We start from the raw sequence: 25,904 nt of genomic DNA on the forward strand, positions 1-25,904 counted from the left end.
ATTTAATCTATCTTTTACTTTCGCGTTGATGAACACTTGCCATTCTTGTACAAATTTCATTTTTAAATACTTTTTCGTTTGGGAGATATGTAGAGGGGGGGCAGTGACGTCAGAGCTGGCGTCTACTTTGTTGTTAGATCGTCCGTTTTCTGAGAAAGTGTGCGTAACTCCTCTACAATAGTATCAACAGTATCTTCTACAGAATCTGTTTTGGTGCTAATTTCTGTAATTTTACAGGCATTTTGATCGCCGTGCTGTTTGAGATCCGTGATCCAAGTGCTGGGTATTGCTGCTTTAATGGCAGTTAACGCATCCTGTTTGTACTTTTGGGAAGCTATCTCAATTCTTGAGATTCTTTCTGTTTCTTGAGTTTGCACAGTCTCAATGGCGTTAATTTTAGTTTCTAAAGTCCGCAGTTTAGGGAACAATTGTTCATGCAGTGTTTTGGTCAGTTCATTCTTAATTATCTTACTTTCTGTTTGCGACGTATTAATCTGCGCAATTTGAGCTTGCATGCCTTCTGTAATTGTTTCATGTTCTGTTTGCGACATTACGGTTTGAATGTGCAAGTCTATTTGTGACGCATTAATCTGCGTGATTTGAATTTGCAAGCCTTATATAATTGTTTTTGTGTCCTGTTTGGACTCTGAAAACATGGATACCTGTCTCTTGTTGAAATTCTGTAAGCATGATTTGTTGCGACTTTTGAGTATCTCGTTGGAACTTCTTAAACATGTTACCTAACAGTATTTGCAATGAGTCATTCGTACCAAATTAAACACTGCTGTTATGTGAAGCCATCTGAGGTGCTGCTTGTAGCTCAGAATGATTTACGGAACCTGAAGTTACTGTCTCTGAAAAAATTTATCATGATGTGTCACTGTGCTGTGATACTTCACTACTGGTTAATTCGGCAGTACTTTCTGCATTGCCGCTGAGGTCATCCGTTACATTGTTTGACCGTTGTAATGAGGCAGCAGAAACTTGTGTCTCATTATCTGCGTAAAAATTTTCCACTTCAGTCTCTGAAGGCTGGAAATGTTCTGGAGAGTTAATCTCGTCATTATTGGTATCTGCATTCGGAAGTTCCCTGAAGACCCTAATGGGAATAGCGAATCTCGTGTTGTGAGCCGTCGTTAGTATTAATCAAATCAGAAAAGTATGACAGAAAATAATTTCTCATCATCGAATCTATCTCGTTACAGAATCACTTACGAAACAGAGATAATGATTTCTGCTAACGCTAGATAAATTGCCTGCCACTTAGCATTAATAACGTCACAAGCAACTCTTATAATTAACATACATGGACAATAATACACAATTATTGCGGAAAAAGAAAGTACACATATAAATGGTAACAAGGCAGCGCAGATGTAGCCACTGTGTGTGTTATGTTGATCTTATTGCGTTTATATGTCGTCTAGCAACAGAGTTGGCCATATGCAACGTAGATACAATCAATGTGTGTGTGGCTACCACCAATATACTTATGTCCGTCTGTGAAAAAGGACTCGACAAGCAATCTGAGCTATCAGTAAATGCAATATAATTTGCATAACACTGTGTGCGTGTTGTATGAGAGTCAGTTTCACCACTGTCATTTAAGCCCCCAACAGATCGTTACACGAAAAACTTAAAACTAACATCTGGGTAAGCTAGCTGACTGCGTATTTGAATATGAAAAACTACACGAACAAATGAACCTGTAGCAATGAATACCTAAGCCATCTGACTGCGTTTTTGAATAAGAATTTAAAAGTGGTACGGAATCTGTCTTGTGCAACGGAATTTACTGGGTTAGACTGCACAACATATTGTGGTGCGCCAGTTTCTCTGTTTTCGCCCTAAGTTTTGCACTCACCTTTTTAGATGACTGCCTATTTCCATGTGGTTTACAGCAAGTCGCAGCAGCCATAAATTAAGTCTATTTAAAATTTCAGGATCATCATTACCCATAATAGACAATGACAATTACAGTGACATAGATATCAATAATAACTGAGTGCCAGATCAACAAATTATTTCAATTTCAAAATTACATTAACATTTAATAACCACAGCATTTTATTTAGTTGTAGAGAATAATATTATTATTTGGAGGATAAGAAGGCTTCTTTAACTGACAAGCAAACATGTGATTACTGCAAACTCAGATTAACAATCACGAGCTTGGCCTGCAATTGCTTTTGTGCTATGCTTCCGAATTTTACCGGAATTCCATCTTCAAGCGTAGTTAAGCCATCTAAATCTCTCCTGGCTATATAAATCAAATCAGGCCTTAAGTGTGGTAAGATCTGCCATCACTGACGTGAGGACAGCGAGACACGTCTTATGTCTCCGAGCTCTTGACCGACACCACTACTTCCACACTCGTAGACAGACCTCGTCTCACACCAATGCCTAAAATCGAGCTTCCACGTTTCGCCCTCAGATTGTTACTATCGACATCTGAGTGCTTACACAATACAATGTACAGCATTAAGTGGACTGTATTGTTTTAAGTGTAATGGAGAGTTCTGACACACTCCTTACAATATTTCAGCGTGAAACCGATCTCCACGTGCCATATCGATGTAGTAAATACACAATTCGTATCCTGCGCCACTTCTGCATCCCTCATATACCTATCGACCACCAGACACACGTACATATACCACAAAGTCAGACAGCATAAGCACCTGCACCGTATGTATTCCTCGCAGCATATTTCCCGCGAGGTTGGGCGGTCATCCACCGCAGCCGACGGTCCCATGTCATCCTCCCCCGCACGCACACCGGCACGACGTGTGACCAGAGCGCCCTCAGTGGACCGAGGTTACTCTCCAAACTGTTGTACAAACGCTGGGTCGGTTCCCCTCGGCACAAAGGCGTTACTGTTTCTGGCTCCGACATGCTTGTTTACTTGCTTTATACACTCATGTCAAGACTCTAGGCTTACAAGAACATATGTATTTTCAAATGGTTTGCCAGAATATCATACCATTTTCGCGAGACTCCTCGATATCAAGCACTTAGCAGTATGCTACCGATCGCTTGCACACTATAATTCCGAATATATAGACAGGAAAATATTTCTCTATTAACCCGAAACTTTACCGAGGTCGAGCGTGCTGTAAACCACTGAGTCTAGAAATTTATCTCGTCTGTGAACACCTCTACGGGAAAAGTCGAAAAAAATGGAGGAAACATATTTCCGCTCGCGAATACTGATGTCGACGTTATAAATTGTCCTTATAATTCACGAGGTCAACTAAGGTGTCTCTCATGTCTAGAAAACCAGCAAACGTGTCTTCCATCCGTCTTTCACCTACTAGATGCACACAACAAACGCCACGATCGATGTTCTCTCAACCAAATAACGACGGAAAATGTGCAGAAGCAGTCAACCGGACAATTTACATGGGAGGAAATAATAGTCCAGTGCAAACAACCGTCCATATTGAATCTTCTCAAATTTCCACACGCAGTTACAAAGACTGCCCAACACATACAGAGAATTACACTACTCGCCATTAAAATTGCTATATCACGAAGATGACGTGCTACAGACCCGAAATTTAACCGACAGGAAGAAGATGCTGTGATATGCAAATGATTAGCTTTTCAGAGCATTCACACAAGGCTGGCGCCGGTGGCGACACTTACAACGTGCTGACATGAGGAAAGTTTCCAACTGATTTCTCATACACAAACTGCAGTTGACCGGCGTTGCCTGGTGAAACGTTGTTGTGATGCCTCGTGTAAGGAGGAGAAATGTGTACCATCACGTTTCCGACTTTGATAAAGGTCGGATTGTAGCCTATCGCGATTGCGGTTTATCGTATCGCGACATTGCTGCTAGCGTTGTTCGAGATCCAGTGACTGTTAGCAAAATATGGAATCGGTGGATTCAGGAGGGTAATACGGAACACCATGCTGGATCCCAACGGCCTCGTATCACTAACAGTCGAGATGACAGGCATCTTATCCGCATGGCTGTAACGGATCGTCCAGCCACGTCTCGAACCCTGAGTCAACAGATGGGGACGTTTGCAAGACAACAACCATCTGCACGAACAGTTCGACGACGTTTGCAGCAGCATGGACTATCAGCTCGGAGACCATGGCTGCGGTTACCCTTGACGCTGCATCACAGACAGGAGGGCCTGCGATGGTGTACTCAACGACGAACCTGGGAGCACGAATAGCAAAACGTAATTTTTTCGGATGAATCCAGGTTCTGTTTACAGCATCATGATGGTCACATCCGTGTTTGGCGACATCGCGGTGAACGCACATTGGTGAGCGTGTATTCCTCATTGCCATACTGGCGTATCACCCGGCGTGATGGTATGGGGTGCCATTGGTTACACGTCTCGGTCACCTCTTGTTCGCATTGACGGCACTTTGAACAGTGGACATTACATTTCAGATGTGTTACGACCCGTGGCTCTACCCTTCATTCGATCCCTGCGAAACCCTACATTTCAGCAGGATAATGCACGACCGCATGTTGCAGGTCCTGTACGGGCTTTTCTGGATACAGAAAATGTTCGACTGCTGCCCTGGCCAGCACATTCTCCAGATCTCTCAGCAATTGAAAACATCTGGTCAATGGTGGCCGAGCAACTGGCTCGTCACAATACGCCAGCCACTATTCTTGATGAACTGTGGTATCGTGTTGAAGCTGCATGGGCAGCTGTACCTGTACACGCCATCCAAGCTCTATTTGACTCAATGCCCAGGCGTATCAAGGCCGTTATTACGGCCAGAGGTGGTTGTTCTGGGTACTGATTTCTCAGGATCTGTGCACCGAAATTGGGTGAAAATTAATCACATGTCAGTTATAGTATAATATATTTGTCCAATGAATACTGGTTTATCATCTGCACTTCTTCCCTGTGTAGCAATTTTAATGGCCAGTAGCGTAGTTTGCTATTCAGCCGTCCAGAGGACGACACGGTTAGGTCAGGTGCATTCCTGTACCGCAACAGGCTTTTCCATTTTGACAGCTCCTGCCGGTAGCCGGAAACGTGAATCATTCCCGCCACAGGCCACCGCCGCTGCGCACCGCGCACCCCGAGACAGAATCGTCCTAGGAAACTGGCTACATACATATTTGATCGCTACACTTAAAATTAAATATTACGATTGCGTTCTCAATAGGACGACATTCGGCAATGGGCGTAATATCGGAAATACCCCCCTGCTGACGGCAGTGGCTCTGGAATTAGATGTATCTGTACCATTCTTACGACTTGACTTACTTTTCCAATAAAAAATATCTTTCATTTCCTTTGCGGCTACTGCAGTATTCAACGTCAAATCCATACCTTTCCTTACGACGGGACAATCATTTCCTTTGCGGTGTCGGAACACACACACACACACACACACACACACACACACACACACACACACACACTTTATAAGCCTGGTGCCCAAGGCAAACCGCTAATGCGTCCCCTACTATTGAGTGTAGTACTTCACCAATAACTGATTGCTGGCGATACGAAAAAACACTGAGCGAAAATCAGCGATGGGTGGACATGTCTCGTAACTTTTTCTTGCATGTGGTACCACACTGTCGTAGAAAGAGAGACGTAATCGTCCTATAAACCACCAGATGTTAAGAACACGATCGCAAGCGGTCTTTGTTCTACCGCTGCACGTAAGTATCCATGTTAAAAGCTATAGTGGATTTGTAAATAGAGGTATCGCAATACTTCCGAATGAAGTGGTTTTTCCACACAAATACCGCGACACTGAATATACATGATTATCGCCGGAGTGTATATTAACAGACAGAAGTGCGGTCACCCGTACCCGGCGGCGCAACTTCGTAATAAAATCACCGAATTTAGAAAGTGATTCAGGTAAGAACGTGGTATGAAGCTGGCATTTGCAACTCCCTCACGCCGCCACTATATATTTCTACAGTATTTATAACACATTCTGTCTCTTAGAAGGAAGGTTAGCATTGGCCATAATTTTGATGGTTTATTGACAGCAAAATCGATTTTCGATCACATAGTGATCATCTTCAGTGCTGTATTAATTGAAAATCGATTTTCCTGTCAATAAACCATCAAAATTACGGCCTACGCTACCTTCCTTCTAATTCCACGTATATGGTCGTTGTGCACACAGCACTCTATGGAGCCGCCAATCAATAACATTCTGTCTCAACGCCATTTCAGAAGTTCTGCGATCTATCCACTGGGTTAGAGACTATGGGTGATTGAGAATGATCACAAACAGGAGACGGTATACTGATAGAGGTCGTAAGAAATGTACACAAGCTTTTCATATCTCTAATGTTTTACTCTACAGTAGAAGTGCTGTCTGCGATTGGGAATCAAGTCTTTCGATTCAACGACATACCTGAGTTGGATACTATGGAGAAGCCACTATCGAATCATATTTCTGGCACTCTCATATTTCGAAACGAGACACCTTTTTCGAACCTCTCTGATACAGTAAAATTTTATATAGTGCCTATGCATCTTGCAACTACCGCTAAGACTCTGCCCTGCCACCCTGCAGCCTTGCCCATGTGATTGTTCCAATTTAAGTCGCAACTGAGCAGAAGTTGGAGGGATCTACCACATCCTGCAGCCCGTCTAGAAACAGGCTAAGGTGAGGTAGTGCAACAGGACTGTGTTATGACCTCTCGATGGAAATGGGGACATGTTGTTGTAGCTCCGCCAACAGTGTACAATGTGTAAGGTCAGCGCCAAAGGAAACCCGCTCCTGCAACATGAGGTAGTATACAGTACGAACAGTTACGGTGGTGTTTCTTATCGGGAAAATTAGAAAGACTCAACATCATGGAGTCCGAAGCAGATCCACATCCATTAGGGTCCATTCACGTCTATCACCCCAAATTCTATAATTGTTATTCTCTGCCCTCCAATAGATAAAAATTATGAACTATAAAAGCTCAGCTAACTCCATCCGATGGAGAACTCAAAAAGATTTTTACCAAATCTCTCTCTTCCCATATATTGAAAACAAATACCATCTGCATGTTGGCATTGAGCACATGTGGCGATCCTATTAAATATACACATATTTATCCACTGGGGTGTATGGCCAATGAGCGAAGTCGCTTGTTCAGACCAGAGTAAAGTGTCATCGCCCGTATTGTAGGAGGATAATTGTATACCACAGACTACGCTGTCAGTCGCAAGAGAGGCTCCCTGTGTCATAGTTTGAAACTTTTTTTTTTGCTATATCACGCTTTTTACACTACCATGTATTTTGTTTTTACTGCCACGACTTTGAGTTTCGTGTCAGGTTCTAAGCTGACATTACCACGTTCTGACCCATTGCCTCTCACACAAAACTAGATGTAACACGGTGTATATGATGGTGTTGCTGCTGTTGCCACAACACACCCACTGACCCACCCACCCACCCACACACACACACACTCACACATGCATACTCACTGGATGATTTTAAATTAAAGACAGTCAGAACATAAGGAAAATGAGAAAGTTTTGCAGTGTTGTGGAGCGTTTCCAAACTGCTGGGCAAAGGTGACTGACGACCTCAACATTTAAACTGGTGTGTCACGGTGATGGGATAGCTGATGACTATGTGTTCCATTTCTATTGACTCCTCATATTGCAGTCATGGACTTGATCACTGTTTCGGTGCTAGCCACCCCCAGAATGCGTTGCCCCTCCATGAAGTCTCTTTCTCTATCTCAAACAAATGATTTCAGTCAATCATTGTGTGGTAATCAACAGCGTACCAGTGGACTGATGGAATGGAAAAGACACCGTCAATGTACTGTACTAATAAGCATCACAGTTGATAGTGCGAACAACTTTAATAATTTACAGTAATTTCAGCACCGAACAATGATGTGGCAGCATGCTTCCCAATTTCAATATCATCACTAAACCGCCCCTCCTTTACTTTGCGAATACCATTGCGAATGTAGATAGATGGCTGTGCAGTACGTCCATTCATTGTTAATTCTCGAAAATATACATCATCAAAGTATACGAGACGGTGGTCTAAATATTTCTAACAGCTCTAGCATAGTGCGTAATTTACCATCTGTCTCTATGCGAATGAAAGTTAAAGATTGAAAGACCCCTTACATTGTCTGACCAACCCGCCCTGCAGCACCGTCACCGATTTAATCTGCAGCTGACAAGGGTAGACCGCTACATTCCACGTCTCGTGAATGAATAGAGCTTGCCGAGTCCGCACTCATCGAAGTGCACAAGATTTCTCCACATGCACATATGTCGAGGAGGTTAGCACCCCTTATCGGAGTATAGTAGTAGATTTAGAATTGTTGTGATGTAATAGGAGACAATTAAAAAGAACAAGAAACAGGTGTTTTTTTATTCATGATAAAGCTCCAGACGGATGGAGTTCGAAGCATCTACGCTATCAATTGTAAAGTATTGTTGTTGAGTCTGGGATCAGTTCCAGGAGGGTACTGGTAAGAGAGAATATAAGCACGAGCACTGCTAAGGCTACAGGGTTCTGCACTTAAAACAGGCTCTAATCTTGGTTCGCTTCAGTTTTCGATCCATTAATCATGTCTGTTTTACAAAATAAGTTACTAATGCTCAGTTAGACAGTTCTCAACCATTCATTGTCACGACCTCACAAACTGTGGCATCATAACTATAAACCTCTAATGCTGTAAGATTATGTATTTTAATTATTGTGTATAATATTATGCATTGTCTAAAGTTTAAGTTACAATGTTAAAACGGGGTGGCCGAGCGGTTCTAGGCGCTACAGTCTGGAACCGAGCGACCGCTACGGTCGCAGGTTCGAATCCTGTCTCGGGCATGGATGTGTGTGATGTCCTTCGGTTAGTTAGGTTTAAGTAGTTTTAAGTTCTAGCGGACTGATGACCTCAGAAGTTAAGTCCCACAGTGCTCAGAGCCATTTGAACCATTTTTACAATGTTAAAAGACTTGATTCTTGCACAACATAGATGAAGAATGCTGAGCCAATGCGATGACCTCACAAACTTCGACATTATAGCCATTTATCCTGTCATACTATGTAGTTTAATTATTTACTGTGCTTAATATTGTCCATTGAGTAAAGTGTAATTTCACCGTGAAGAAACATGTTTGATGCACAACACTCTATGCAACTGGATACCAGCTTTGTTTATAACGTTTTGTTACCTAAGAACTGGTGTCCATTCCTGGCACTAGTCAATTGTTTCCTAAAAATGACCCAATAAGACGAAAACTAGTTTGAAATAAATGAAAATCAGTAGAATAAAAACAGTGACTTGTTATTCAACTTCCAATCTGACAATTATGACTTACCTCGTAGAAATCGATTTATTGAAAAATAGCTAGCAGGGATTCAACGAAGTATAGTCTTTGTGAAAGACAATTAGCTCCTTATTCACACGAAGTAATGTGTGCTATCGACAGGTGATCTCAGATTGATGCCATAGTTTTAGATTTCCAGTAGCCTTTTGACACCGCTCCTCACAAGCGACTTGTAATCAAACTGCGAGCCTTTGGAGTCTCGTCTCAGCTGCGAGACTGGATTCGTAACTTTGTGTCTGAATGGTCACAGTTCGCAGTAACTGACAGAACGTCATCGAACAAACAGCAGTGATATGTGATGTTCCACAAGGAAGTAATATAGGTCCTCCGTTGTTCTGAGCAACTGTCTTAGATTGTTAGCAGAAGATGTTGTCATTTACGTCTCATTACGTTATGACAAGATCAAAAGTAATTGCAAGATGATTTATGTAACATTTGCAAGGTTCGAAAAGGGGCAGTTGACTCTAAATAATGAGAGGTATGGCGTCATCCATTCAAGTTCCTAAAGGAATCCGTTAAAATTCGGTTGCACTGTAAATCACATAAATCCAAAGGCTGTCAATTCATCTAAATATTTAGGGATTACAATTACGAATAACTTAAGCTGGAACGATAGCAGAGATAACGTTGTGTGGAAAGCGAACCAAAGACTGGTCAGAACACGTTGCAGTAGGCTTACTAATGAGATTGCCTACACTACTCTACTCCATTTTCGTGTAAATGGAATGGGACTAAGGCTGGAACACGCGAAGAAAACAGATAAAAGGAGCCGTAATTTTATTTAATAATTTTATACAGGGTGTTACAAAAGGTACGGCCAAACTTGCAGGAAACATTCCTCACACACAAATAAAGAAAAGATGTTATGAGGACATGTGTCCGGAAACGCTTAAATTCCATGTTAGAGCTTATTTTAGTTTCGCCCACCTACGCTCAATGGAGCACGTTATCATGATTTCATACGGGATACTCTACCTGTGCTGCTAGAACATGTGCCTTTACAAGTACGACACAACATGTGGTTCATGCGCGATGGAGGTCCTGCACATTTCAGTCGAAGTGTTCGTACGCTTCTCAACAACAGAATCGGTGACCGATGGACTGGTAGAGGCGGAACAATTCCATGGCCTCCACGCTCTCCTGACCTCAACCCTCTTGACTTTCATTTATGGGGGCATTTGAAAGCTCTTGTCTACGCAACCCCGGTACCAAATGTAGAGACTCTTCGTGCTCGTATTGTGGACGGCTGTGATACAATACGCCATTCTCCAGGGCTGCATCAGCGCATCAGGGATTCCATGCGACGGAGGGTGGATGCATGTATCCTCGCTAACGGAGGACATTTTGAACATTTGCTGTAACAAAGTGTTTGAAGTCACGCTGGTACGTTCTGTTGCTGTGTGTTTCCATACCATGATTAATGTGATTTGAAGAGAAGTAATAAAATGAGCTCTAACATGGAAAGTAAGCGTTTCCAGACACATGTCCACATAACATATTTTCTTTCTTTGTGTGTGAGGAATGTTTCCTGAAAATTTGACCGTACCCTTTTGTAACACCCTGTATAAAATAAAGGTAGGACTGTTAATATCTATTTTCTTGATGCCTACACTGTGGTTGTCCGTCTCATCTGGAGCACTGCTGGATGGTAAGGAATTCGCATCGGACTAGACATCGGGGGACACAGAAAAACTTCAAAGAAGAGCTCGTTTTGTTTAATCCTGAAACAGGGCAGAGAGGGTCACTGATATGCTACACGAGTTGGGATGGCAATTATTGAAGCAAAGGCGTTTTTATTCGTGGCAGGATCTTTTCACGAAATTACAATCACCATCTTGCGAGTTGTAGAGCAGTCATGTAGCTATACGTCTAGCTTGGGGAGACAACGAAGGAGCTTTTAATAGGTTTCACTTTGTCCACTTGTCCAGATTGTGGAATTAATTTTTTATTCCACTTATTACGAGCAAGATCTTGTCCAATGTTTCTGGGCTATAGGGTTATCATTATAATATCCTAAAAGTTTGCTGTTCATTGTTCGTCATTTGTAGATAACATTTCAAAAATATAAATCCATTTGTGAGGCTTCTCAGTTAGACATCTAACGCAGAGTGGTAGCATTGCAAGAGAAAATGGACGCCTGCCAGTCATACGGAGTACTGACAGTGGCGAGATTGCGTTACACCCCACCGTCAGAGCGCCAGAACCGGGTCACATGGAGAACACTTCAGTAATTAAAAACAAACTACTCTTAAGACGTGTCTCAACTGAAGGCAGCCGACTCACAAAAGTGCTGTAGTTCCTTGCCTCACAGCAGTATCTGTCATCGCTGTCCTCTGCAGTTAGTGTTGAGTTACGGCGCTGCCGCCGGCGGTGTCGTCCAGGAAGTCTGTGTCGTCGCCGTCGCTGCCTCTGCTGCTGTTGTCGCTGCCGACACATCCGCCGCTGCTGAGCTTCGCCCTCTGTTGTTTGGCAGCTCACGTTGCTCACCGCCGTTGCAGACTTTGTCGCCCGGCACGGAGAGTTCTTATAACCTCCTCACAGTTTTCTAGCATTTTGCTAACGGTCACTTCTAGAGACGCTACATGTACCATCTGGCAGCTAATTTACGAAAGTCTCAAAACCACGACCAGAATATCCGTCTCTAGTAGCAACACGAGTAGCATTTTGAGCAACAGCAGTATCTCCAGAGCCATCAGCTTCTCCACCCTCCTCCCTCTACATCAGTAGAAACTCAGTCAGCACAATCTGACACTTCATCGTCATCTCAACAAATGAGTCTCCTCAGAGGCACGTTCACTCCAACGAACGTGCAAAGTCCTTCACAACAGCCAGAATAAACAGACAAAGACTGAGTCTGTGACACATTCTCTACCCCACAAATTATACCGACTCGTTAAAAATCCCTTCCAAATTCTTCCCTCCAATAATTCAGGAGGAGGAGGAGGAGGAGATTATTGTTTAACGTCCCGTCGACAACGAGGTCATTAAAGACGGAGCGCAAGCTCGGGTGAGGGAAGGATGGGGAAGGTAATCGGCCGTGCCTTTTCAAAGGAACTATCCCGGCATTTGCCTGAAGCGATTTTGGGAAATCACGGAAAACCTAAATCAGGATGGCCGGAGACGGGATTGAACCGTCGTCCTCCCGAATGCGAGTCCAGTGTGCTAACCACTGCGCCACCTCGCTCGGTCCCAATAATTCACTCTCCAGTTCTGATTCTACAGGTGTTTCACAATTCCTAAGGCCTGACAGGAGTTGTAGGGGCGACTCAGCAGATAAAGTTATAATACAATTCGCATACCCAGATATATACCGTTTGGATAGAAATTAAGTATGAAGATAGAATTTCCTTCAAATCTGCTGCAGTACGCAAAGAAAGTGAAAAGAGAGTGGCGTCATCACTTGTTATTGTAACTACATCGCGTATCATTTTCGCCTGACTACATGAACGGCTGCGAGAAATTGATACTTTCGCAACTAGAAGCGATGACTATTGCCTCAGCGTATGGCAGAAATTTACCCGTCGATAATCAACTTTTCATATTTTGTCTGTGGTTGTAAAGTGAATTCAGTGTACATATTTTACTCACCTTTCTTGCACAAATCCTAAGATGAAATCCATATTAGAATAAATGTAATCTTATCTGTAAATATTTGTTTTTTGTTGCACTTTTGTGTAAAGGTAATGCAAATTAAGCGCTTTACATAGAGAAAGTGCAACTTCCACTGGCACAGAATGTACAGGGTGATTATAATGAAAGTTAAACTTTCAAAACACTGTAGAAATAACACCACTGGACAGAATGACGTCAACTTGCAACATCATCGGAGAAGGGGGAAAACGTATGGAAGAAGAAAAAAAATAGTGTGAAAATTGATCAATAGATGAAGCTGTATGTGTCACAAATGGAAACACCTGTCATGCGCACGACCCATTTAAGTCGGTATAAATATGCCGGGCACACAGCTTTCCCTCTCACCTGCCCCCCCTTTTTTCTATGTCCTCTCCCTCCATCGGCTCCCCCTCTTTTCCTCGCCTCCCCCCTTTTTTCCCCCTCATCGGTCCGGCTCCTCCCCCCGCCCCCGTCTGCCGCCGTGTCGCCTCTATAGTGTTGTTTAAAGTGAATGTTCAGTGTTGTGCGTCCCCTGTCAGTGTTGCGAACAACCACCATACTGTCGCTAGTTGTTTTTTTTTATCTCGTACGAACAGTAACCAGACTGTCACCGTGTTTTTTAATTGTGCTTGTCTACATACTGTGCGTCTTCATCCGCATCATCAACGCCGTGTTTTTATATTTTAAATTCCACAAATTTCCGCCATCTTACTGTTTTTTACACTGTCACCGTTCTATCACCTGGTTTTATTGTTTGTTTATATTCTCATTATATTTTTCAACCTTTCTGTAGGCTGACAGCCCGCCGCCCCTCCCCCTCGGGAGTGGGAGGGGGAAATCGAAATCCAAGAAAGAAAAGAAAAAGCTTTTCCTCCTTTCACGTCTGCGACGTTCACCATGACTGTCTAAATGCAGGATCGGGCTATTGCTTGTACAGCCGCATTCTTCGGCTTGTTCTTCAAATCACTCGTACGCTTCAGTTCTGTGTTTTTCAATGGCACCAGTTGACTCGTCTAAATCAGTCAGGCAGTAGCCATTACTGTCAGGAATACTTTCTTTCTCTCTGTTCTCAACCTCTGTTCCTGTTGGTATGTTATACTCTTGCAATGGAGATTTAATGTGATCATTATCCTGTAACGTTTCAGTCCCTGCTTCACTGCCACCACTCATTTGATAGCCGGCCGAAGTGGCCGTGCGGTTAAAGGCGCTGCAGTCTGGAACCGCAAGACCGCTACGGTCGCAGGTTCGAATCCTGCCTCGGGCATGGATGTTTGTGATGTCCTTAGGTTAGTTAGGTTTAACTAGTTCTAAGTTCTAGGGGACTAATGACCTCAGCGGTTGAGTCCCATAGTGCTCAGAGCCATTTGAACCATTTTAACTCATTTGATAAATTATATTTTCAAGGTCACCGTCAGAGTGAACGTTCATCAGTGCTTCAGGAGCTAAACTTGTTGAAGACAAACCATGTTCAGGAGGGCAGCCAGACATCGCTTCGTATGGAGATCTTTTAATTCCAAAATGTACAGCGCTATACTTCATTAGCTGCACTTACCTTAATGCACGGCTCCACTCTGTGGTGTTGTGCTTCTGCATCCATGTAGTTAGCGTATTTTCTATGTCTTCATTTGCTCGCTCTACGCAGCCTTGGCTCTGAATGTGTCTAAGTTTACAGTGCTCAATCTTAAAATTGGGCAATAGTTCAGTTAAGCTGCTCATTATTTTGCTAACGAACTCTCTGCCATTGTCAGACTGCAATACTGAGGGAGCATCTAACAAAGTAAAAATGTCAAAAATGTTATCGCATACCTCTTCAGCTATTTTGGACTTCAGTGGCCTGAGAACAACGAATTTAGTGAGGTGGTCCCGATAAACTATTACGAATGTGTAATCTCCATCTGTTTGCGGTTGGAAGTCAATGAGATCAACTTGACATCTGAAATTTAGTTCCCTGACCAGCATTGGCTTCACTACTATTCCTTTTTTCTGACGTTTTTGCTTTTGTAAACAAGGCTCACACAAACTAAGATAAATTTGGACATCTCTGTACGTTATATTACAGAACTTTGACTTAAAGCGGTTCATCATTCGGTCGCGTCCACTGTGGCCAGTCATTACACGAGTATCACGCAGAATATCATACAGTTCTTCATCATAAACACTATATTTAATCTCACCTTCTTCAGTTGCAGGTTGTATTAATTTGGTTACTCCATTGACTTCCAGCACTTCATATCTCTTCAAAAACTTGTAGTCATTTTCGGCCCTCTTTCGTCCAGATTTTAGTGATTTAGTTTTGCTGATAAATGACTCGAATTTTTATCTGTCCATAAAGACAGAATTATAGCTGAGATTTCCCGATTCCACTGTAAGATGTTCGTAAACTGATACAACCATAGCTGCACTAATGTGAACTGTAAATGCACTAGTGTCAACCACAGCTGCACTACTGCAAACCGTAACTGCACAACTATCAACCATAACTGCACTGCACTGCTATGTAACATAACAACAACGAGCTGACGACGATTGCATTCATGTTGATGCGTGATAGCATTGTTGGAAGCATCGTCAATAACCTGGGAGCAGCGATGGTACACCTTCACTAGTGGATGATATGCTACTGCGCACTTTCCCTAGCCGAGTGTAGTGATGGGACACCTTCACTAGTGGATGTGTTTCTTTCAGTTTATGGTAAGCTCTCACTGTTCATTTTAATGATGGGGTACATTCACTAGGGAAGGTTTACCTTCCTAATCTTCCACTTCCACTATAACATGTATATCAGCGGTTATGGTCGGGTGTTAGTGGAAGTTTCAAAACAATATTAACAAAATTGACAGTTGTATAATAAACGCATGTATTTATAGAGCAACATCGATGGTTAATGCTGTTACTTGTTATTAATCACATTCCACTTGCCTTATTTGAGTAAATCATGTGATTGTACTTTGTCTTTGTGTTAGGCTGTGTAGTATGAGTAAGTGAGTATTCATGTAAGCATTTATACAGTGCCCTCTTGAGCTATATACCGCCAAATTCCGACAAAATCCCGAAATGGTTGTAGGGCCCTGCTCATAATTGTCCAATCGTTCTCAGTTGCAGAGAGATCCGGCAACATTGCTAGCTGAGGTAGGGTTTGGCGAACAGTAGAAACCTTAGAGTGTGCACGCGAACATTGTGTAGCTGAAAAGTAAGCCCACGACGTCTTGGGACGCCCCAGACAGCAATGAGATACCAGCCCGACTACCTCCCATCTGACAATCATGGGTGATGGCCCATAGTGCCGTTTCTTTTCATTGTAGGACCCCTTTGGTTCTGTTCCATGGCACCCTTGCAGCAGAGCGGTACGTAAACGATATTCTGTACCCAGTTTTGTGGCTCTTGTTACAAAGGGCAACAAAACAGGGCACAGAATATCGCTGACAGAACACACACACATACACGCACACACATACATGCACCCTAATGAGCCAATATATTGTGACCACTACTTACTGCGAGACTGGATGCCACCTGGCGGTGGTAAGGAAATAATGTAGTCGAAGGCCAATGGTTAATATTCCACTCTCCTAAGAAGAAATCGGTCTGCAATCGTAGTCACAATGGTCCACCTCACATCGTCCTTTGGTTTTTTTCATTTCCCTTCCTCTACCTCACTGACTTTTGGTTGCTACTTGCGTTTTCAGAAGCCCCCATAGCTATTCCCAGCATTCTAATTCCGTCATTACCAGAATCATAAACATCCACCACCAGCATCACCATTGCACTATAGCATCTTTCACATCCCCATCAGTAACCCGAGATGTAACGCTCTCTCCAAACCTAATCACAACGGTCCACCTCACATTGTCCTTTAATTTTTCTCCCTCCCATTTCTACCTCAGTAACTTTTAGTCCAGTGAGTCCCATAGCGGTTCTCAGCATTCTACCTCTATCATAGGCAGAATCCTAATAAATAAACCTAAATAAACCTGGCCAGAAATATCTCTTGCGGATTCTATCGTATGCCTTAATAAACCCTAAATGACCGGCCTCAGGTGTGTCAGGAATTTCTGTAGAACATCTAAAATGTAAATGCCGTGTGGCTAGGGCCTCCCATCGGGTAGACGGGTCGCCTGCTGCAAGTCTTTCGAGTTGACGCCACTTTGGCGACTTGCGTGTCGATGGGGATGAGATGATGATGATTAGGACAACACAACACTCAGTCTCTGAGCAGAGAAAATCTCCGACCCAGCGGGGAATAGAACCCTGGCCCGTCAGTACGACATTCTGTCGTGCTGTCCACTCAGCTACCGGACCGTAGAACACCTAAGCGCTTGTGTTTGGTAATCACTGGTAGCCACCTCTTTCCAAACGGATCAAAGTTTTTCTTGGAAGGTAATCCATTAACTAGCTTATGTTCACACACTCCAACCGATTTAAGGCAAGCATAATTTGAGATATCTTGGCGTCCTTCTTCTGCTCAGCAGAGATACTGGAGTGCAGCGAGACAGTCACTATCTTCATCAAAGTCGTGATGGTCTAGCACAGGGTTTCTTGAGAGACAGTCATCATCTTGGTGTTTTCTTCCACTTTTGTAGCCTATGGTAATGTCATACTCTTGAAGACGTAGTGCCCACCTGGCGAGTCGTCCTGTTGGATCCTCAAGACCTGTCATCCAACAAAGTGAATGATGGTCTGTAACAAGTGTGAATGGCCTTCCATAGAGATACTGTCGAAATATGCACATGGCCCAGATAGCAGCAAGACATTCTCTTTCTGTAGTTGAGTAGTTTCTCTCGGCTTTTGTAAGTGTCTTAGAAGCATAGGCTGTAACCTTCTCTTTTCCATCCGAAATTTACACCAGAACAGCACCGATCCCATACCAATTGGCATCTGTGTGTAGCTCTGTAAGTGCTCTCTCATCATACAGGCCAAGTACAGTATCAGTCGTCAGAGCTTTTCGCAGCACATCGAAAGAGTCTTGTTGAGCACCACTCCAGATAAATTCAGCATCAGCTTTTAACAACACTTGGAGTGGCCTGGCTTTGATACAAAAGTCTTTGATTAAACTACGTTGATAAGAACATAGTCCGAGCAAGCTTCTCACATCTCTAATACTTTTTGAAATAGGAAATACCGTTATAGATATCTCCTTTTCTGGATCTGGCCGCACACCTTCGTTTGACACAACGTGTCCAAATATTTTGATATCTTTTGCTCCAAAGAGACACTTCCTTGGATTAAGTTTCACTTCACCTTGTTGGAGGCACTTAAGAACGGGCTTCAGTCTTTTTATATGTTCATCAAATGTCTCTGACAACACTATAATGTCACCTAAATAAGTATCGTCCACTTCAGGTAACGTAGAAGATTATCCATCATCCGTTCAAAAGTTGCTGGTGCATTACACAAACCAAACGGCATTACCTTAAACTCATACAGGCCCTCAGGGGTGATGAATATAGTTTTCTCACGATCAGCCTCATCTACTTTAATTTGCCAGTATCCAGAGCACATGTCCATGGTTGAGAAAAACTTAGCCCTCTTCAGACAATCTAGTGTATCGTCAGTTCGTGGAAGACGGTAAACGTCCTTTTTAGTTATCTTATTAAGCATTCTGTAATCAATACAAAAGCACCAACGGCCTTCCTTCTCCCTGACGAGGACCACTGGTGACGACCATGGGCTCTGCGAAGGCTGAATGATGTCATTCTTCATCATTTTCTCTACCTCGTCGCGAATTATTCGACGTTCCGTTGTTGGCCCACGGTACGCTCTCTGGCTTAATGGTTGATGGTCTCCAGTTCAACTCCGGTGCTTCACCGTCGATTTGTCTAATTTGCTCTTCACCTGTGGATTGAAGCATTCCGAGAACACTTGAAGAATGGCAAGTAGCTTTTTCTGTTGTTCCTTAGTGAGATCTGTTGGTAGTCGAGCTAGAAGATCTTGTCTCGTAGTGGTAGCGCTAATTTCGCCCCCAGACTCGGCATGGGAGGTTTCTATGACCACACTCTTGTAAGACGATGAATTCTAATGGCTGTCTATGGCCACTTATACCCACACGAATGACACATCTTCCTGTAGGTTTCACATATTTCCCATTAGCCACCTTCAGCAGAGATGTTTTGCTGTCGAAGAATACGGTTTTCTGCAACTGGCGACGCTATTTCTCCGAAATTACTAAATATGATGATCCGGAGCCCACCAGAGATTGGGCTGATCGCCCATCCATGAGGACATCGACGTAGGTTCCTATCATTTTTGTAGTAATCGACGGGAGATTTCTCTTCGGCGGCCTCACCTCCAAGGAAGGTCGCACCCTCTAGTTTTCCAGGTTGCGGCGGATAGGTGATCGGCTGGAGCTTCTAAACGGCGATGGAGACCTTGATCGGCGTGTTGGGGAGCGTCCTCTCCAGCGGCTGGCTTGTGGCGATGGTGACCTACGTCGTCCTTCACCCACATCTTGTTCATCTTCGTCGTCCCGGAGTTGGCGTCGGCTAAGATCGGTCTGCTGTCTTCTGGCGCGGGCATCATCAAATATCTTCAGCCTTTCTCGACAACAGTGCACCACATGTCCCGGTCGTTCGCAGTGGAAACATACTGGTTGGTTATCCTGGATCTCCCAGACGTCAGTCTTCCTTGGTGCCCAAACAGGTTCCTCATGCGGCATTGTAGGAACGTAAATCCGCCTAGATCTCGACTTTTTCACCGTTTTAAAGGGAAATGAAGGATGAGAGATTGGGTTCAATGTCTGTTCCACTTTCCCCCTTATGACCTCTTGAAGCGTCTCGGGTTTTTGTATCCAAGTGCCTTCTGAACTAGCTCTCACTATTTGACGAAGAACAAGTGCTTCCTCCATCACAGACATCGATACGACGTTTGGAAGCCGTTCAAACTTCTTGCGTGTAAGCCTTTTTTGATGCATTTTCTGGATATACTGGCACCATTTTATGAAGTCGTCTGTTGTCGAAACCTCCTTCAGGGGTAGGGCTTGATACATGTCCTCAGCAACACTCTTCATGAGATGTGCAACCTTAACTTCCTCCACCATTCAAGGATCCACTATTTTACACAGCTCCAAGACGTCTTGAGTGTAGGGTGCTGTAGCTTCTCCTGGACGCTGTGCCCTTCACTTTATCTTCAGCCCTTCACTTCTGTCGTTGCGTGTCGCCGAAATAATTGCGCTGTTCCATCTGGAGACTTCCCAGTTTGTGAACTTCTCCTCGTTGTTCTCATACCATTGCTTGGCAGTGCCCTCCAAGTAGAAAAATACATTATCCAAACACAAGGGGTCTAGCCATTTGTTAAATTGGGCTATACGTTCATATGCCTTCAGCCACTTGTTTGGATATTGGCTATCGTCACCAGAGAACCGGGAAAGATGTCTCATGTGGTAGCACACAATTGCTGCCATCGTAACGTCCTCCTCTTCTTCTTTCTCCGATAGATTGAGATCTGTTGAATATGGCTCGAACTCGGGTTTCTCGCCACGTAAACGGCGGCTCTGTTGTGGCCTAATAAGAGCCACTGTGTCGTCGATAATGTGCGCTATTACAAGTTCCAATACCCATCGCCTCCACCAGAATAATGTCACGTAGAAGGAGGTGTCATTAGATGAATGACAAACAGTAACTTCACTTAATGAAGGTTTATTCAGCACTTGCACATACAAGAGGGTGGAGTGAACTGCCTCCGGCCAGAACACATACAGCATATATACAGCTACAGAACATTCCAGTACAATGATTCTTAACATTTGTGGATACTTCTAGAATGTACTCGAACCGAGTGTAGAAATTAAAATTGTACAGTCCAGGTGAGTTTTACACTCACGACCCTCTATGCAACAGTTTAGTACCATAACCACTACACCACGGTGCTACTCAGCTTCTTCTGCCACAATAAACATGCACCACGAGCATCATCCACATTACCATCAGTGATTATATTTTAACTGTAATAGAAAATCGTTCAAAACGCTTTGAAAATAACAATATTGTTCACCGACGTGTGAAAAAATAGCCTTCTGTCATTTGTTTCTCTGTAAAAATCATAAATATTGTCCAACAGTAAGTTAAAAAAAAACAGTCATTTATTGTCATCTATTTTTATGTGTTTTAAAACATATTTTCAGTTTATATACCCTTTGGCTGATGAGCTGGTTTATCCGCAGCCAACCCGCTCCCTTGGTAGGGAATTGAAATACAAAAGAAAGAAAAAACAGAATTGTTCGAGCTATGATTCGGGCCGCCAGTGGGGAAATTCAATGACATAAGCGACATTGGCAAAGGGCAGATTTTTACGGCTCAGCGTGTGGTTACAATCATCGCAGAATAAAGGGCGGAGCTGGTCGCCTAATAGCTGACCACTTTGTGAGCGTCGGTGGGAACGGGCTAAGGACGATGAAACCTGTAACCACAAGTAGGTAGCAAAGTGAGAGACGTCCAGGCCTTATCGCAGACTGTGGAAGTGCTGAAGCGCCTTCCAGGAGCAGACTCTTTCCACGTGGCGTATGAGGTGCCCGCAGGACGGCGTCTGGAAAGCTTCACTGACAGGGTGGCAGGTGTCAGAAGGTTGGAGGGGACTCACTTGATCCCTGTCGGGGTCCCCCGTTCCTTTTGTGCTTCCAACAGCGGAACCGGTATCCTATAGTTAGTACTGCGTTTGACTCGCTACTGTTCTGTCCGTCACCCCTTGCTACCTTAATTCCATTTTGTTTGACCTTTGCTATTCGATTTTCGGTTTCTGTTACAGATTTCCGCTGTTTCTAGCAGATATAGTGCTTCACTGAGAAAGTTAGTAAGGTTTCCCATGGTTTTAATATCAACGACTCGATATTGTTGCTAAATTCAATCTTCTTGTGGAGGTTAGGAGCTCCTGTCGTTGTTTTATCTGTGTTTTTGAACTAATTTCGTTTTGAGAAAAATTCAGCCTTCTGCAAAACTCAGCTTTCCCGTTATCTTACTTTTTATCCAGTCCCGTTTGGACACCATGTTAACATCGGTGGGTCCCATTATTTATTTTAGTAAAAACCAGAAAAAAGTCCCCCCCCCGTGGAATCCGTGAAATGGCGCCTCAAACCTCGCGGCCACTCCGCGCGGCTTTGCAGGTATGTTCAGTGGTATATGTGAATAGCGTCTGAAAAATGTGTTGCGAATGGACTTAGCAGTAAAAAACTAAAAATTTAAAATGTCATACCTGATGCTGAAATTTTACTATATGAACAGCGAAAATGTAGTAATCGATAAATTTTATCCTCTTATTATCTTGGCGTGTCACAGAAAAAAAGTTTTGAAAAGGCGTGACGTTATGCGTAAAGTTGTTGGAAGTAGCTAAGTTCTCTCGTTCTCAAACACTCGATGGATAGAGCCTGCGAGATATGTACACAATATTTGACTTTAACAACTCACATATTGTGTTAAATATTTAACGTAACACTATACCTCTTAAGGAGTAGATTATGATACTATTACAGATTATGTCAATAATTATATGAAATATTAAAAAATGCCCCTGGATTCCATTAGAAAGGCAACCTGAAACTGAAATTGTGTCACCTGTTTAGCCGTTTAGCAATATAAGTATTAAATAAAAATTTCATAAGTTTTGTATTTTAGGTTGGAAACTAAAATGCACATATTTGGTTGTGACTGCTTACCTATTGTTTCATTAATATAATGTTTGACTTCACAGGTTGCCCTGTCGGTATGCATATCACATTTTAGACATAATGTCATGTGCAAGGTACGAAAACTTGATCTGCACACAAAATACTTGTTATTGCCTACATTACTGAGAGAAGTAGCAGTAATTATGGTTCAAATGGCTCTGAGCACTATGGGACTTAACATCTATTGTCATCAGTCCCCTAGAACTTAGAACTACTTAAACCTAACTAACCTAAGGACAGCACACAACACCCAGCCATCACGAGGCAGAGAAAATCCCTGACCCCGCCGGGAATCGAACCCGGGAACCCGGGCGTGGGACGCGAGAACGCTACCGCACGACCACGAGATGCGGGCAGCAGTAATTACTTTTTTGGGATATTGCCCACTTTTTGTGTATTTTGTGGACTGTAGTGTGTACAACAGTATGAATCTAATAGCTTTAGAACTGAAATAGAGGACATAATACTTTACAAATAAAATATTGACACCCATTGAGACCCATGAAATATAACGGGCAGTGAAATGAAAACGAGACAAATGGAAGAAGTAAGTAAGTTGTTTATTATTTGAAAAGTAATCGTCGTAGCCTTCATGGAAAAATGTTTGTAACTGGTCAAACGATAAAAATATCACACCCGTACCTCAAAAAACATATGGGTTTAAGGGAAGATGTCATAGAATGCAGTATCTTCAGAATCTTCCATGAAAAGATTGGTGAAAAAAGGGGAAAGAGGATTTCCCAAAGCCACACTGTCAGCTTTGCTTTGGCCAGATGGATTGGAATGTCTTCATCGGTTGTTAGATGATTTTAACTGCCTTCATCGAAGGATCAAATTTTCGATGAAAATTGAATAAGATGGCAAATTACCTTTTCTTTGGGTGTTTTAACACATAAAAAATGGGACTTTGGGGCACAGTATTTACTGTAAACCTACGCATATTCACCGCCACCCCCATGTTGCTGGTTGTCAACCACCACATCAAAGCGTGGCAGCTTCCCGTACACTGGTCAGGAGACGTGAGCCGTTTCGGAGTCTGGTAATTTGAGGTAGGAACTGGATTATATTAAGGTTGTTTTCAGGCAAAATCGATGTACTGACCATCAAATTGTTCGTGTTTTCAGTTTTGACCAAGAACCAAAAAAACTTCTAAATCAGTTGCTTTTTTACCCTTTACGAGGAGTACTTCATCGAAAATTTCAAGAATCCTCCGAAAATATGATGTTAAAAGTGTCATTTTGCCTTAGCCAAAACTGGATCTGTTAAATATGATTTGGGATTAAGGAAGCCTGGGGTTATAAAAATTTCCTGTCACTGTCGAAAGGCTTGTATTGGGCACTCTTGATGCGGTTCATAACCAATGTGTGGAACTTCAACGTTACACACGTTTGCTCCAGTCTCAAAAATCGGACGTCGTTAAACATTGTCTCAATGAAGGGCCTAACCTGTCATTTAAAGAGACGCAAATTACAGCTGCAGCTTCCCGTTACTGGGATTGTATATTTAAGGAATCCATCGAAATCTAAGGTAACACGCGCTCGCCAGCTGACCTATCTTGGAATGATGACAATTTGCTTGGCCAGTAGACATGCGTCCGGCCGCAGTGTGCCACAGGGGAGTAAGCCACTGGCCTCCACCCGCAGCGCACCGTAAAACTAGCGCGGCCTCGGCGCGAACATGGCACAACGGCCAGTTAACGCAACTAGTCAATATAGGATTCCCCCAGAAAATGTTGAGCTCAATAAAAGGGCAAATAAGCGGAAGGAAATTCCAGGTACATGTAGGAAACGAAACGTCGGACTACGTCACACCACAGGCTGGCGTAGCGCAGGGAGCCATCATATCCCCATTGTTATGTACCCTTTACAGAGAAACCATTCCGACCACAGATGACGATAAAGAAGCAGTGGCGTACTGGGTCACAGGAAGCCAAAAGTACAAAGGAAAGCAAGTGCATATTAAAATGAACTAGAAAAATGGATGGCAAAAAATAGGACCAAACCGAACCCTAGCAAGACTCAAATGGTACTTTCTCGACACCGAGATCTAACCAAAAAAAAGACTCACCCTATGGGGTACGCCACTCCAACTGGGGAACACTGCCAAATATCTAGGCATCCACTACGACAAATATCTGAACTGTCACAGTCACCAACATGAATTACTCAACAGGATCAGGAAAAGACAAGGACTCAGACAGATTCGGAGGATGCAGCACACACACAGCAATACACACATACAAAACTTTTATAAGACCACTACTAGAGTACGGGGCCCCAGCAATAGAAGGAATGCCAGCCACAATAGCAAATAAAATGTATTCAACAGAAAGACGTCTCCTACGACGTTTCCTCAAACTGCAAAACACTACAGCAAGCAATGAAGTTTACAGGATCGCCAGAATCACGCCACTACAAACACGGCTAGCCAAACTAACAGCCAAATACGGCAAAAGAATAATACAGAATCGCCCCGACTTAGAGCACATCATAACCACCAAAATCAACAAAACAAGAGAACCAAATTTCAAATATATTCACCCAGATCGGACAGTGGCCCGAAACACTACCAATGAATTCCCAGAACAAGCGCCAACAATGGCGTCCCTCCCCGAGGGCGAAGAAACACCACCACACCTGGACGAAAAAGAAGACCAATAGTAGAAGAACCAGAACAGAGCAACCAATGCAGCAAACAGCAAAGGGGACCTCCGCTACACAAGGAAACATTGTAGTAACCAGTCACTGCACACAGCAGTGGGATCTGTTATTAAATATAACAGGGGAACAACGTAATATACTTAGCGTAAACTAGTTTTAAGCTCTCAACTTAGAATTATAACCTAGAATAACCAATAAAATAAATATTGTTCCTTAAAATTGTAAGAAAATAAAGTTAATCAAATAGATATGTGTAAACCTAAGGCAGAATAGAGCATGAAGAAGCTCTCTTGCGGCCCGCCCTATCCCCTTCAGGGAAGGGAATGAAAAGATTTAAAAAAAAAACGCAAATATGTCTCTTTTCTTAGCTCACCATGGAGCCTTTCGATACAACCGTAACTAGCTGGTGTTAGGATGTCAGACACAGTGATGATGGGTGCGCTTAGTATGCGTGTTTTATAACCAATCTTTTGTTAAGAAACTGTTTAAACTTACTTCTCGTTGTTCCCGTATTCTGTACCTCAGCGACCCATTGCTTACGAATCGGGAGTAACAACACTAACATCCTCCTTATACAAATAAGGTTATCCGATGACATTATTAACAGAAATAAAAGTTTTCCTTTAAGCAAGATGTGGCATTCAGTTTTGTCAGATAATAAAACGATAA

The sequence above is a fragment of the Schistocerca americana genome, chromosome 1 (assembly GCF_021461395.2).
Source record: "Schistocerca americana isolate TAMUIC-IGC-003095 chromosome 1, iqSchAmer2.1, whole genome shotgun sequence".
Classification (NCBI taxonomy): domain Eukaryota; kingdom Metazoa; phylum Arthropoda; class Insecta; order Orthoptera; family Acrididae; genus Schistocerca; species Schistocerca americana.